Source organism: Amia ocellicauda, unplaced genomic scaffold, assembly GCF_036373705.1.
Source record: "Amia ocellicauda isolate fAmiCal2 unplaced genomic scaffold, fAmiCal2.hap1 HAP1_SCAFFOLD_196, whole genome shotgun sequence".
In the NCBI taxonomy this organism is placed as follows: Eukaryota; Metazoa; Chordata; class Actinopteri; order Amiiformes; family Amiidae; genus Amia; species Amia ocellicauda.
The window spans coordinates 75,507-89,623 of record NW_027102759.1 but is presented as its reverse complement, the minus strand read 5'-3'; the positions used below and the strand labels follow the sequence as shown (position 1 = coordinate 89,623).

General features: G+C 43.5%; 11 non-coding genes across 11 annotated transcripts; all 11 read right to left on the bottom strand.

The window, feature by feature from the left end:
- Window positions 1–1,132: 1,132 nt before the first annotated feature.
- Window positions 1,133–1,251, bottom strand: LOC136724902 (5S ribosomal RNA). The gene has a single exon (XR_010807324.1). It is a non-coding gene; the product is annotated as a 5S ribosomal RNA (ribosomal RNA).
- A 1,058-nt stretch (window positions 1,252–2,309) lies between these two features.
- On the bottom strand, window positions 2,310–2,428 carry LOC136724841 (5S ribosomal RNA). The gene has a single exon (XR_010807269.1). It is a non-coding gene; the product is annotated as a 5S ribosomal RNA (ribosomal RNA).
- A 1,066-nt stretch (window positions 2,429–3,494) lies between these two features.
- LOC136724904 (5S ribosomal RNA) lies at window positions 3,495–3,613 on the bottom strand. The gene has a single exon (XR_010807326.1). It is a non-coding gene; the product is annotated as a 5S ribosomal RNA (ribosomal RNA).
- Window positions 3,614–4,679: 1,066 nt separating this feature from the next.
- On the bottom strand, window positions 4,680–4,798 carry LOC136724901 (5S ribosomal RNA). The gene has a single exon (XR_010807323.1). It is a non-coding gene; the product is annotated as a 5S ribosomal RNA (ribosomal RNA).
- Window positions 4,799–5,853: 1,055 nt separating this feature from the next.
- Window positions 5,854–5,972, bottom strand: LOC136724856 (5S ribosomal RNA). Its single transcript, XR_010807282.1, has one exon. It is a non-coding gene; the product is annotated as a 5S ribosomal RNA (ribosomal RNA).
- Window positions 5,973–7,038: 1,066 nt separating this feature from the next.
- LOC136724842 (5S ribosomal RNA) lies at window positions 7,039–7,157 on the bottom strand. Its single transcript, XR_010807270.1, has one exon. It is a non-coding gene; the product is annotated as a 5S ribosomal RNA (ribosomal RNA).
- Window positions 7,158–8,212: 1,055 nt separating this feature from the next.
- Window positions 8,213–8,331, bottom strand: LOC136724913 (5S ribosomal RNA). Its single transcript, XR_010807334.1, has one exon. It is a non-coding gene; the product is annotated as a 5S ribosomal RNA (ribosomal RNA).
- Window positions 8,332–9,389: 1,058 nt separating this feature from the next.
- On the bottom strand, window positions 9,390–9,508 carry LOC136724849 (5S ribosomal RNA). The gene has a single exon (XR_010807276.1). It is a non-coding gene; the product is annotated as a 5S ribosomal RNA (ribosomal RNA).
- A 1,066-nt stretch (window positions 9,509–10,574) lies between these two features.
- Window positions 10,575–10,693, bottom strand: LOC136724897 (5S ribosomal RNA). Its single transcript, XR_010807320.1, has one exon. It is a non-coding gene; the product is annotated as a 5S ribosomal RNA (ribosomal RNA).
- A 1,066-nt stretch (window positions 10,694–11,759) lies between these two features.
- On the bottom strand, window positions 11,760–11,878 carry LOC136724911 (5S ribosomal RNA). The gene has a single exon (XR_010807332.1). It is a non-coding gene; the product is annotated as a 5S ribosomal RNA (ribosomal RNA).
- Window positions 11,879–12,944: 1,066 nt separating this feature from the next.
- On the bottom strand, window positions 12,945–13,063 carry LOC136724896 (5S ribosomal RNA). The gene has a single exon (XR_010807319.1). It is a non-coding gene; the product is annotated as a 5S ribosomal RNA (ribosomal RNA).
- Window positions 13,064–14,117: the final 1,054 nt, after the last annotated feature.

The following is a 14,117-nucleotide window of genomic DNA, read 5'->3' as shown; positions in this document are numbered from 1 at the left end:
TACTGACCAGGCCCGAGCCTGCTTAGCTTCCGAGATCGGACGAGATCGGGCGTATTCAGACTAGTATGGCCGTAAGCCAGGGAGGTTGTCCCTGACCCTCTACTTAAAGGGAAGGCAATATCCGTTTCTGCCACTCATACTTGCAGTTGAACTGTCTCTCTACTCTAAAGTCCGGGACACACCAGCACGCTGCAGACAGTCCCTGCTAACACGAAACGTTGTGGCAACGTTGTGCGTTAGCTGGGGTGCCACACCAGACCGGAACTATATTTTACAAAACGAACACATTGTCTTGATAATACAGCTGTAATTGAGTGCCTGACACGCCAGTCAAGCGCAATCTTGAGAAGGTGTGCATTTCAGTAAGGATTTCAATTGACATGCAGTATGAAACTGAAAGGAGGTTGCATCACTATGATGCATAACATTGCATGTATTGTATTTTCAAGTGTGTGCATTCATCCTGTTGTCATTTTGTTTTGAAAGCAGAAGAATCATTCAACAGGTTGCTGAGACAAATGTAAACCAGTAAAACATATGAAGAGAAATAAACCTTGAATATAAGTTCAGTTGTTTAAACATTTGACAAACTATGGTGAGGGGGTAAGAAAACACACAAATCCAGCAGCTCCTGTATTTCAATACACCAGAACCCAATATTATTGGCGAGTCGGGTAGTCCATCATCACAGTTCGAGGGCAGGCATCATTTCAGTAATTTCATCCCGTTGCATTCACATCCGTGCCTTGAATGAGATTGAATGTGATCATTGCTCTCAAGTATGTTCCCAAGTTTTACACTTTCGTGCTTTGCATGAATGGGAATGGAACCGTGTGTGTTGAATGAGGCTCCTTGTGAGCACTGAACTTTGTCCGGTGGAGTTCCTTTTTGTGTTGCTGTAATTGTGTCATTTCTCGATGAGAAAGATTAGGCAACATTTAGTCACTTCTAGCCATGATGCTCAATTTATTTACGAATGTACCCTAGTTACTAGGGACCGTTTACGTTGGAGAACAAGATCTATTGTATGCCTGTGTATTTGGGGAAGTCAAATCTGAAATAATGATGAAATTGCGTGTATCCAAAGTTAAAACTCGTGATTTGTCGCCCTCTGGTGTGTAAAAGATGCAAAAGCTTACAGCACCTGGTATTCCCAGGTGGTCTCCCATCCAAGTACTGACCAGGCCCGAGCCTGCTTAGCTTCCGAGATCAGACGAGATCGGGCGTATTCAGGCTAGTATGGCCGTAAGCCAGGGAGGCTGTCCCTGACGCTCTACTTAAAGGGAAGGCAATATCCGTTTCTGCCGCTCATACTTGCAGTTGAACTGTCTCTCTACTCTAAAGTCCGGGACACACCAGCACGCCGCAGACAGTCCCTGCTAACACGAAACGTTGTGGCAACGTTGTGCGTTAGCTGGGGTGCCACACCAGACCGGAACTATATATTACAAAACGAACACATTGTCTTGATAAAACAGCTGTAATTGAGTGCCTGACACGCCAGTCAAGCGCAATCTTGAGAAGGTGTGCATTTCAGTAAGGATTTCAATTGACATGCAGTATGAAACTGAAAGGAGGTTGCATCACTATGATGCATAACATTGCATGTATTGTATTTTCAAGTGTGTGCATTCATCCTGTTGTCATTTTGTTTTGAAAGCAGAAGAATCATTTTTGCTGAGGTTGCTGAGACAAATGTAAACCAGTAAAACATATGAAGAGAAACAAACCTTGAATATAAGTTCAGTTGTTTAAACATTTGACAAACTATGGTGAGGGGGTAAGAAAACACACAAATCCAGCAGCTCCTGTATTTCAATACACCAGAACCCAATATTATTGGCGAGTCGGGTAGTCCATCATCACAGTTCGAGGGCAGGCATCATTTCAGTAATTTCATCCCGTTGCATTCACATCCGTGCCTTGAATGAGATTGAATGTGATCTTTGCTCTCAAGTATGTTCCCAGGTTTTACACTTTCGTGCTTTGCATGAATGGGAATGGAACCGTGTGTGTTGAATGAGGCTCCTTGTGAGCACTGAACTTTGTCCGGTGGAGTTCCTTTTTGTGTTGCTGTAATTGTGTCATTTCTCGATGAGAAAGATTAGGCAACATTTAGTCACTTCTAGCCATGATGCTCAATTTATTTACGAATGTACCCTAGTTACTAGGGACCGTTTACGTTGGAGAACAAGATCTATTGTATGCCTGTGTATTTGGGGAAGTCAAATCTGAAATAATGATGAAATTGCGTGTATCCAAAGTTAAAACTCGTGATTTGTCGCCCTCTGGTGTGTAAAAGATGCCAAAGCCAACAGCACCTGGTATTCCCAGGCGGTCTCCCATCCAAGTACTGACCAGGCCCGAGCCTGCTTAGCTTCCGAGATCGGACGAGATCGGGCGTATTCAGGCTAGTATGGCCGTAAGCCAGGAAGGCTGTCCCTGACGCTCTACTTAAAGGGAAGGCAATATCCGTTTCTGCTGTTCATACTTACAGTTGAACTGTCTCTCTACTCTAAAGCCCGGGACACACCAGCGCGCCGCAGACAGTCTCTGCTAACACGCCACGTTGTGGCAACATTGTGGCAATGTTGTGCGTTAGCTGGGGTGCCACACCAGACCGGAACTATATATTACAAAACGAACACATTCTCTTGATAAAACAGCTGTAATTGAGTGCCTGACACGCCAGTCAAGCGCAATCTTGAGTAGGTGTGCATTTCAGTAAGGATTTCAATTGACATGCAGTATGAAACTGAAAGGAGGTTGCATCACTATGATGCATAACATTGCATGTATTGTATTTTCAAGTGTGTGCATTCATCCTGTTGTCATTTTGTTTTGAAAGCAGAAGAATCATTCAACAGGTTGCTGAGACAAATGTAAACCAGTAAAACATATGAAGAGAAACAAACCTTGAATATAAGTTCAGTTGTTTAAACATTTGACAAACTATGGTGAGGGGGTAAGAAAACACACAAATCCAGCAGCTCCTGTATTTCAATACACCAGAACCCAATATTATTGGCGAGTCGGGTAGTCCATCATCACAGTTCGAGGGCAGGCATCATTTCAGTAATTTCATCCCGTTGCATTCACATCCGTGCCTTGAATGAGATTGAATGTGATCTTTGCTCTCAAGTATGTTCCCAAGTTTTACACTTTCGTGCTTTGCATGAATGGGAATGGAACCGTGTGTGTTGAATGAGGCTCCTTGTGAGCACTGAACTTTGTCCGGTGGAGTTCCTTTTTGTGTTGCTGTAATTGTGTCATTTCTCGATGAGAAAGATTAGGCAACATTTAGTCACTTCTAGCCATGATGCTCAATTTATTTACGAATGTACCCTAGTTACTAGGGACCGTTTACGTTGGAGAACAAGATCTATTGTATGCCTGTGTATTTGGGGAAGTCAAATCTGAAATAATGATGAAATTGCGTGTATCCAAAGTTAAAACTCGTGATTTGTCGCCCTCTGGTGTGTAAAAGATGCAAAAGCTTACAGCACCTGGTATTCCCAGGCGGTCTCCCATCCAAGTACTGACCAGGCCCGAGCCTGCTTGGCTTCCGAGATCGGACGAGATCGGGCGTATTCAGGCTAGTATGGCCGTAAGCCAGGAAGGCTGTCCCTGACGCTCTACTTAAAGGGAAGGCAATATCCGTTTCTGCTGTTCATACTTACAGTTGAACTGTCTCTCTACTCTAAAGCCCGGGACACACCAGCGCGCCGCAGACAGTCCCTGCTAACACGCCACGTTGTGGCAACATTGTGGCAACGTTGTGCGTTAGCTGGGGTGCCACACCAGACCGGAACTATATATTACAAAACGAACACATTCTCTTGATAAAACAGCTGTAATTGAGTGCCTGACACGCCAGTCAAGCGCAATCTTGAGAAGGTGTGCATTTCAGTAAGGATTTCAATTGACATGCAGTATGAAACTGAAAGGAGGTTGCATCACTATGATGCATAACATTGCATGTATTGTATTTTCAAGTGTGTGCATTCATCCTGTTGTCATTTTGTTTTGAAAGCAGAAGAATCATTCAACAGGTTGCTGAGACAAATGTAAACCAGTAAAACATATGAAGAGAAACAAACCTTGAATATAAGTTCAGTTGTTTAAACATTTGACAAACTATGGTGAGGGGGTTAGAAAACACACAAATCCAGCAGCTCCTGTATTTCAATACACCAGAACCCAATATTATTGGCGAGTCGGGAAGTCCATCTTCACAGTTCGAGGGCAGGCATCATTTCAGTAATTTCATCAAGTTGCATTCACATTCGTGCCTTGAATGAGATTGAATGTGATCTTTGCTCTCAAGTATGTTCCCAAGTTTTACACTTTCGTGCTTTGCATGAATGGGAATGGAACCGTGTGTGTTGAATGAGGCTCCTTGTGAGCACTGAACTTTGTCCGGTGGAGTTCCTTTTTGTGTTGCTGTAATTGTGTCATTTCTCGATGAGAAAGATTAGGCAACATTTAGTCACTTCTAGCCATGATGCTCAATTTATTTACGAATGTACCCTAGTTACTAGGGACCGTTTACGTTGGAGAACAAGATCTATTGTATGCCTGTGTATTTGGGGAAGTCAAATCTGAAATAATGATGAAATTGCGTGTATCCAAAGTTAAAACTCGTGATTTGTCGCCCTCTGGTGTGTAAAAGATGCAAAAGCTTACAGCACCTGGTATTCCCAGGTGGTCTCCCATCCAAGTACTGACCAGGCCCGAGCCTGCTTAGCTTCCGAGATCAGACGAGATCGGGCGTATTCAGGCTAGTATGGCCGTAAGCCAGGGAGGCTGTCCCTGACGCTCTACTTAAAGGGAAGGCAATATCCGTTTCTGCCGCTCATACTTGCAGTTGAACTGTCTCTCTACTCTAAAGTCCGGGACACACCAGCACGCCGCAGACAGTCCCTGCTAACACGAAACGTTGTGGCAACGTTGTGCGTTAGCTGGGGTGCCACACCAGACCGGAACTATATATTACAAAACGAACACATTCTCTTGATAAAACAGCTGTAATTGAGTGCCTGACACGCCAGTCAAGCGCAATCTTGAGAAGGTGTGCATTTCAGTAAGGATTTCAATTGACATGCAGTATGAAACTGAAAGGAGGTTGCATCACTATGATGCATAACATTGCATGTATTGTATTTTCAAGTGTGTGCATTCATCCTGTTGTCATTTTGTTTTGAAAGCAGAAGAATCATTCAACAGGTTGCTGAGACAAATGTAAACCAGTAAAACATATGAAGAGAAACAAACCTTGAATATAAGTTCAGTTGTTTAAACATTTGACAAACTATGGTGAGGGGGTAAGAAAACACACAAATCCAGCAGCTCCTGTATTTCAATACACCAGAACCCAATATTATTGGCGAGTCGGGTAGTCCATCTTCACAGTTCGAGGGCAGGCATCATTTCAGTAATTTCATCCCGTTGCATTCACATCCGTGCCTTGAATGAGATTGAATGTGATCTTTGCTCTCAAGTATGTTCCCAAGTTTTACACTTTCGTGCTTTGCATGAATGGGAATGGAACCGTGTGTGTTGAATGAGGCTCCTTGTGAGCACTGAACTTTGTCCGGTGGAGTTCCTTTTTGTGTTGCTGTAATTGTGTCATTTCTCGATGAGAAAGATTAGGCAACATTTAGTCACTTCTAGCCATGATGCTCAATTTATTTACGAATGTACCCTAGTTACTAGGGACCGTTTACGTTGGAGAACAAGATCTATTGTATGCCTGTGTATTTGGGGAAGTCAAATCTGAAATAATGATGAAATTGCGTGTATCCAAAGTTAAAACTCGTGATTTGTCGCCCTCTGGTGTGTAAAAGATGCCAAAGCCTACAGCACCTGGTATTCCCAGGCGGTCTCCCATGCAAGTACTGACCAGGCCCGAGCCTGCTTACCTTCCGAGATCGGACGAGATCGGGCGTATTCAGGCTAGTATGGCCGTAAGCCAGGAAGGCTGTCCCTGACGCTCTACTTAAAGGGAAGGCAATATCCGTTTCTGCCGTTCATACTTACAGTTGAACTGTCTCTCTACTCTAAAGCCCGGGACACACCAGCGCACCGCAGACAGTCCCTGCTAACACGCCACGTTGTGGCAACATTGTGGCAACGTTGTGCGTTAGCTGGGGTGCCACACCAGACCGGAACTATATATTACAAAACGAACACATTCTCTTGATAAAACAGCTGTAATTGAGTGCCTGACACGCCAGTCAAGCGCAATCTTGAGAAGGTGTGCATTTCAGTAAGGATTTCAATTGACATGCAGTATGAAACTGAAAGGAGGTTGCATCACTATGATGCATAACATTGCATGTATTGTGTTTTCAAGTGTGTGCATTCATCCTGTTGTCATTTTGTTTTGAAAGCAGAAGAATCATTCAACAGGTTGCTGAGACAAATGTAAACCAGTAAAACATATGAAGAGAAACAAACCTTGAATATAAGTTCAGTTGTTTAAACATTTGACAAACTATGGTGAGGGGGTAAGAAAACACACAAATCCAGCAGCTCCTGTATTTCAATACACCAGAACCCAATATTATTGGCGAGTCGGGTAGTCCATCATCACAGTTCGAGGGCAGGCATCATTTCAGTAATTTCATCCCGTTGCATTCACATCCGTGCCTTGAATGAGATTGAATGTGATCTTTGCTCTCAAGTATGTTCCCAAGTTTTACACTTTCGTGCTTTGCATGAATGGGAATGGAACCGTGTGTGTTGAATGAGGCTCCTTGTGAGCACTGAACTTTGTCCGGTGGAGTTCCTTTTTGTGTTGCTGTAATTGTGTCATTTCTCGATGAGAAAGATTAGGCAACATTTAGTCACTTCTAGCCATGATGCTCAATTTATTTACGAATGTACCCTAGTTACTAGGGACCGTTTACGTTGGAGAACAAGATCTATTGTATGCCTGTGTATTTGGGGAAGTCAAATCTGAAATAATGATGAAATTGCGTGTATCCAAAGTTAAAACTCGTGATTTGTCGCCCTCTGGTGTGTAAAAGATGCAAAAGCTTACAGCACCTGTTATTCCCAGGCGGTCTCCCATCCAAGTACTGACCAGGCCCGAGCCTGCTTGGCTTCCGAGATCGGACGAGATCGGGCGTATTCAGGCTAGTATGGCCGTAAGCCAGGGAGGCTCTCCCTGACGCTCTACTTAAAGGGAAGGCAATATCCGTTTCTGCCGCTCATACTTGCAGTTGAACTGTCTCTCTACTCTAAAGTCCGGGACACACCAGCGCGCCGCAGACAGTCCCTGCTAACACGAAACGTTGTGGCAACGTTGTGCGTTAGCTGGGGTGCCACACCAGACCGGAACTATATATTACAAAACGAACACATTGTCTTGATAAAACAGCTGTAATTGAGTGCCTGACACGCCAGTCAAGCGCAATCTTGAGAAGGTGTGCATTTCAGTAAGGATTTCAATTGACATGCAGTATGAAACTGAAAGGAGGTTGCATCACTATGATGCATAACATTGCATGTATTGTATTTTCAAGTGTGTGCATTCATCCTGTTGTCATTTTGTTTTGAAAGCAGAAGAATCATTCAACAGGTTGCTGAGACAAATGTAAACCAGTAAAACATATGAAGAGAAACAAACCTTGAATATAAGTTCAGTTGTTTAAACATTTGACAAACTATGGTGAGGGGGTAAGAAAACACACAAATCCAGCAGCTCCTGTATTTCAATACACCAGAACCCAATATTATTGGCGAGTCGGGAAGTCCATCTTCACAGTTCGAGGGCAGGCATCATTTCAGTAATTTCATCCCGTTGCATTCACATCCGTGCCTTGAATGAGATTGAATGTGATCTTTGCTCTCAAGTATGTTCCCAAGTTTTACACTTTCGTGCTTTGCATGAATGGGAATGGAACCGTGTGTGTTGAATGAGGCTCCTTGTGAGCACTGAACTTTGTCCGGTGGAGTTCCTTTTTGTGTTGCTGTAATTGTGTCATTTCTCGATGAGAAAGATTAGGCAACATTTAGTCACTTCTAGCCATGATGCTCAATTTATTTACGAATGTACCCTAGTTACTAGGGACCGTTTACGTTGGAGAACAAGATCTATTGTATGCCTGTGTATTTGGGGAAGTCAAATCTGAAATAATGATGAAATTGCGTGTATCCAAAGTTAAAACTCGTGATTTGTCGCCCTCTGGTGTGTAAAAGATGCAAAAGCTTACAGCACCTGGTATTCCCAGGCAGTCTCCCATCCAAGTACTGACCAGGCCCGAGCCTGCTTAGCTTCCGAGATCGGACGAGATCGGGCGTATTCAGGCTAGTATGGCCGTAAGCCAGGGAGGCTGTCCCTGACGCTCTACTTAAAGGGAAGGCAATATCCGTTTCTGCCGCTCATACTTGCAGTTGAACTGTCTCTCTACTCTAAAGTCCGGGACACACCAGCGCGCCGCAGACAGTCCCTGCTAACACGAAACGTTGTGGCAACGTTGTGCGTTAGCTGGGGTGCCACACCAGACCGGAACTATATTTTACAAAACGAACACATTGTCTTGATAATACAGCTGTAATTGAGTGCCTGACACGCCAGTCAAGCGCAATCTTGAGAAGGTGTGCATTTCAATAAGGATTTCAATTGACATGCAGTATGAAACTGAAAGGAGGTTGCATCACTATGATGCATAACATTGCATGTATTGTATTTTCAAGTGTGTGCATTCATCCTGTTGTCATTTTGTTTTGAAAGCAGAAGAATCATTTTTGCTGAGGTTGCTGAGACAAATGTAAACCAGTAAAACATATGAAGAGAAACAAACCTTGAATATAAGTTCAGTTGTTTAAACATTTGACAAACTATGGTGAGGGGGTAAGAAAACACACAAATCCAGCAGCTCCTGTATTTCAATACACCAGAACCCAATATTATTGGCGAGTCGGGTAGTCCATCATCACAGTTCGAGGGCAGGCATCATTTCAGTAATTTCATCCCGTTGCATTCACATCCGTGCCTTGAATGAGATTGAATGTGATCTTTGTTCTCAAGTATGTTCCCAAGTTTTACACTTTCGTGCTTTGCATGAATGGGAATGGAACCGTGTGTGTTGAATGAGGCTCCTTGTGAGCACTGAACTTTGTCCGGTGGAGTTCCTTTTTGTGTTGCTGTAATTGTGTCATTTCTCGATGAGAAAGATTAGGCAACATTTAGTCACTTCTAGCCATGATGCTCAATTTATTTACGAATGTACCCTAGTTACTAGGGACCGTTTACGTAGGAGAACAAGATCTATTGTATGCCTGTGTATTTGGGGAAGTCAAATCTGAAATAATGATGAAATTGCGTGTATCCAAAGTTAAAACTCGTGATTTGTCGCCCTCTGGAGTGTAAAAGATGCAAAAGCTTACAGCACCTGGTATTCCCAGGCGGTCTCCCATCCAAGTACTGACCAGGCCCGAGCCTGCTTAGCTTCCGAGATCTGACGAGATCGGGCGTATTCAGGATAGTATGGCCGTAAGCCAGGGAGGCTGTCCCTGACGCTCTACTTAAAGGGAAGGCAATATCCGTTTCTGCCGTTCATACTTACAGTTGAACTGTCTCTCTACTCTAAAGCCCGGGACACACCAGCGCGCCGCAGACAGTCCCTGCTAACACGCCACGTTGTGGCAACATTGTGGCAACGTTGTGCGTTAGCTGGGGTGCCACACCAGACCGGAACTATATTTTACAAAACGAACACATTGTCTTGATAATACAGCTGTAATTGAGTGCCTGACACGCCAGTCAAGCGCAATCTTGAGAAGGTGTGCATTTCAGTAAGGATTTCAATTGACATGCAGTATGAAACTGAAATGAGGTTGCATCACTATGATGCATAACATTGCATGTATTGTATTTTCAAGTGTGTACATTCATCCTGTTGTCATTTTGTTTTGAAAGCAGAAGAATCATTCAACAGGTTGCTGAGACAAATGTAAACCAGTAAAACATATGAAGAGAAACAAACCTTGAATATAAGTTCAGTTGTTTAAACATTTGACAAACTATGGTGAGGGGGTAAGAAAACACACAAATCCAGCAGCTCCTGTATTTCAATACACCAGAACCCAATATTATTGGCGAGTCGGGTAGTCCATCATCACAGTTCGAGGGCAGGCATCATTTCAGTAATTTCATCCCGTTGCATTCACATCCGTGCCTTGAATGAGATTGAATGTGATCTTTGCTCTCAAGTATTTTCCCAAGTTTTACACTTTCGTGCTTTGCATGAATGGGAATGGAACCGTGTGTGTTGAATGAGGCTCCTTGTGAGCACTGAACTTTGTCCGGTGGAGTTCCTTTTTGTGTTGGTGTAATTGTGTCATTTCTCGATGAGAAAGATTAGGCAACATTTAGTCACTTCTAGCCATGATGCTCAATTTATTTACGAATGTACACTAGTTACTAGGGACCGTTTACGTTGGAGAACAAGATCTATTGTATGCCTGTGTATTTGGGGAAGTCAAATCTGAAATAATGATGAAATTGCGTGTATCCAAAGTTAAAACTCGTGATTTGTCGCCCTTTGGTGTGTAAAAGATGCAAAAGCTTACAGCACCTGGTATTCCCAGGGGGTCTCCCATCCAAGTACTGACCAGGCCCGAGCCTGCTTAGCTTCCGAGATCGGACGAGATCGGGCGTATTCAGGCTAGTATGGCCGTAAGCCAGGGAGGCTGTCCCTGACGCGCTACTTAAAGGGAAGGCAATATCCGTTTCTGCCGTTCATACTTACAGTTGAACTGTCTCTCTACTCTAAAGCCCGGGACACACCAGCGCGCCGCAGACAGTCCCTGCTAACACGCCACGTTGTGGCAACATTGTGGCAACGTTGTGCGTTAGCTGGGGTGCCACACCAGACCGGAACTATATATTACAAAACGAACACATTGTCTTGATAAAACAGCTGTAATTGAGTGCCTGACACGCCAGTCAAGCGCAATCTTGAGAAGGTGTGCATTTCAGTAAGGATTTCAATTGACATGCAGTATGAAACTGAAAGGAGGTTGCATCACTATGATGCATAACATTGCATGTATTGTATTTTCAAGTGTGTGCATTCATCCTGTTGTCATTTTGTTTTGAAAGCAGAAGAATCATTCAACAGGTTGCTGAGACAAATGTAAACCAGTAAAACATATGAAGAGAAACAAACCTTGAATATAAGTTCAGTTGTTTAAACATTTGACAAACTATGGTGAGGGGGTAAGAAAACACACAAATCCAGCAGCTCCTGTATTTCAATACACCAGAACCCAATATTATTGGCGAGTCGGGTAGTCCATCATCACAGTTCGAGGGCAGGCATCATTTCAGTAATTTCATCCCGTTGCATTCACATCCGTGCCTTGAATGAGATTGAATGTGATCTTTGCTCTCAAGTATTTTCCCAAGTTTTACACTTTCGTGCTTTGCATGAATGGGAATGGAACCGTGTGTGTTGAATGAGGCTCCTTGTGAGCACTGAACTTTGTCCGGTGGAGTTCCTTTTTGTGTTGGTGTAATTGTGTCATTTCTCGATGAGAAAGATTAGGCAACATTTAGTCACTTCTAGCCATGATGCTCAATTTATTTACGAATGTACACTAGTTACTAGGGACCGTTTACGTTGGAGAACAAGATCTATTGTATGCCTGTGTATTTGGGGAAGTCAAATCTGAAATAATGATGAAATTGCGTGTATCCAAAGTTAAAACTCGTGATTTGTCGCCCTTTGGTGTGTAAAAGATGCAAAAGCTTACAGCACCTGGTATTCCCAGGGGGTCTCCCATCCAAGTACTGACCAGGCCCGAGCCTGCTTAGCTTCCGAGATCGGACGAGATCGGGCGTATTCAGGCTAGTAAGGCCGTAAGCCAGGGAGGCTGTCCCTGACGCGCTACTTAAAGGGAAGGCAATATCCGTTTCTGCCGTTCATACTTACAGTTGAACTGTCTCTCTACTCTAAAGCCCGGGACACACCAGCGCGCCGCAGACAGTCCCTGCTAACAAGCCACGTTGTGGCAACATTGTGGCAACGTTGTGCGTTAGCTGGGGTGCCACACCAGACCGGAACTATATATTACAAAACGAACACATTGTCTTGATAAAACAGCTGTAATTGAGTGCCTGACACGCCAGTCAAGCGCAATCTTGAGAAGGTGTGCATTTCAGTAAGGATTTCAATTGACATGCAGTATGAAACTGAAAGGAGGTTGCATCACTATGATGCATAACATTGCATGTATTGTATTTTCAAGTGTGTGCATTCATCCTGTTGTCATTTTGTTTTGAAAGCAGAAGAATCATTCAACAGGTTGCTGAGACAAATGTAAACCAGTAAAACATATGAAGAGAAACAAACCTTGAATATAAGTTCAGTTGTTTAAACATTTGACAAACTATGGTGAGGGGGTAAGAAAACACACAAATCCAGCAGCTCCTGTATTTCAATACACCAGAACCCAATATTATTGGCGAGTCGGGTAGTCCATCATCACAGTTCGAGGGCAGGCATCATTTCAGTAATTTCATCCCGTTGCATTTACATCCGTGCCTTGAATGAGATTGAATGTGATCTTTGCTCTCAAGTATTTTCCCAAGTTTTACACTTTCGTGCTTTGCATGAATGGGAATGGAACCGTGTGTGTTGAATGAGGCTCCTTGTGAGCACTGAACTTTGTCCGGTGGAGTTCCTTTTTGTGTTGGTGTAATTGTGTCATTTCTCGATGAGAAAGATTAGGCAACATTTAGTCACTTCTAGCCATGATGCTCAATTTATTTACGAATGTACACTAGTTACTAGGGACCGTTTACGTTGGAGAACAAGATCTATTGTATGCCTGTGTATTTGGGGAAGTCAAATCTGAAATAATGATGAAATTGCGTGTATCCAAAGTTAAAACTCGTGATTTGTCGCCCTTTGGTGTGTAAAAGATGCAAAAGCTTACAGCACCTGGTATTCCCAGGGGGTCTCCCATCCAAGTACTGACCAGGCCCGAGCCTGCTTAGCTTCCGAGATCGGACGAGATCGGGCGTATTCAGGCTAGTATGGCCGTAAGCCAGGGAGGCTGTCCCTGACGCGCTACTTAAAGGGAAGGCAATATCCGTTTCTGCCGTTCATACTTACAGTTGAACTGTCTCTCTACTCTAAAGCCCGGGACACACCAGCGCGCCGCAGACAGTCCCTGCTAACACGCCACGTTGTGGCAACATTGTGGCAACGTTGTGCGTTAGCTGGGGTGCCACACCAGACCGGAACTATATATTACAAAACGAACACATTGTCTTGATAAAACAGCTGTAATTGAGTGCCTGACACGCCAGTCAAGCGCAATCTTGAGAAGGTGTGCATTTCAGTAAGGATTTCAATTGACATGCAGTATGAAACTGAAAGGAGGTTGCATCACTATGATGCATAACATTGCATGTATTGTATTTTCAAGTGTGTGCATTCATCCTGTTGTCATTTTGTTTTGAAAGCAGAAGAATCATTCAACAGGTTGCTGAGACAAATGTAAACCAGTAAAACATATGAAGAGAAACAAACCTTGAATATAAGTTCAGTTGTTTAAACATTTGACAAACTATGGTGAGGGGGTAAGAAAACACACAAATCCAGCAGCTCCTGTATTTCAATACACCAGAACCCAATATTATTGGCGAGTCGGGTAGTCCATCATCACAGTTCGAGGGCAGGCATCATTTCAGTAATTTCATCCCGTTGCATTCACATCCGTGCCTTGAATGAGATTGAATGTGATCTTTGCTCTCAAGTATGTTCCCAAGTTTTACACTTTCGTGCTTTGCATGAATGGGAATGGAACCGTGTGTGTTGAATGAGGCTCTTTGTGAGCACTGAACTTTGTCCGGTGGAGTTCCTTTTTGTGTTGCTGTAATTGTGTCATTTCTCGATGAGAAAGATTAGGCAACATTTAGTCACTTCTAGCCATGATGCTCAATTTATTTACAAATGTACACTAGTTACTAGGGACCGTTTACGTTGGAGAACAAGATCTATTGTATGCCTGTGTATTTGGGGAAGTCAAATCTGAAATAATGATGAAATTGCGTGTATCCAAAGTTAAAACTTGTGATTTGTCGCCCTTTGGTGTGT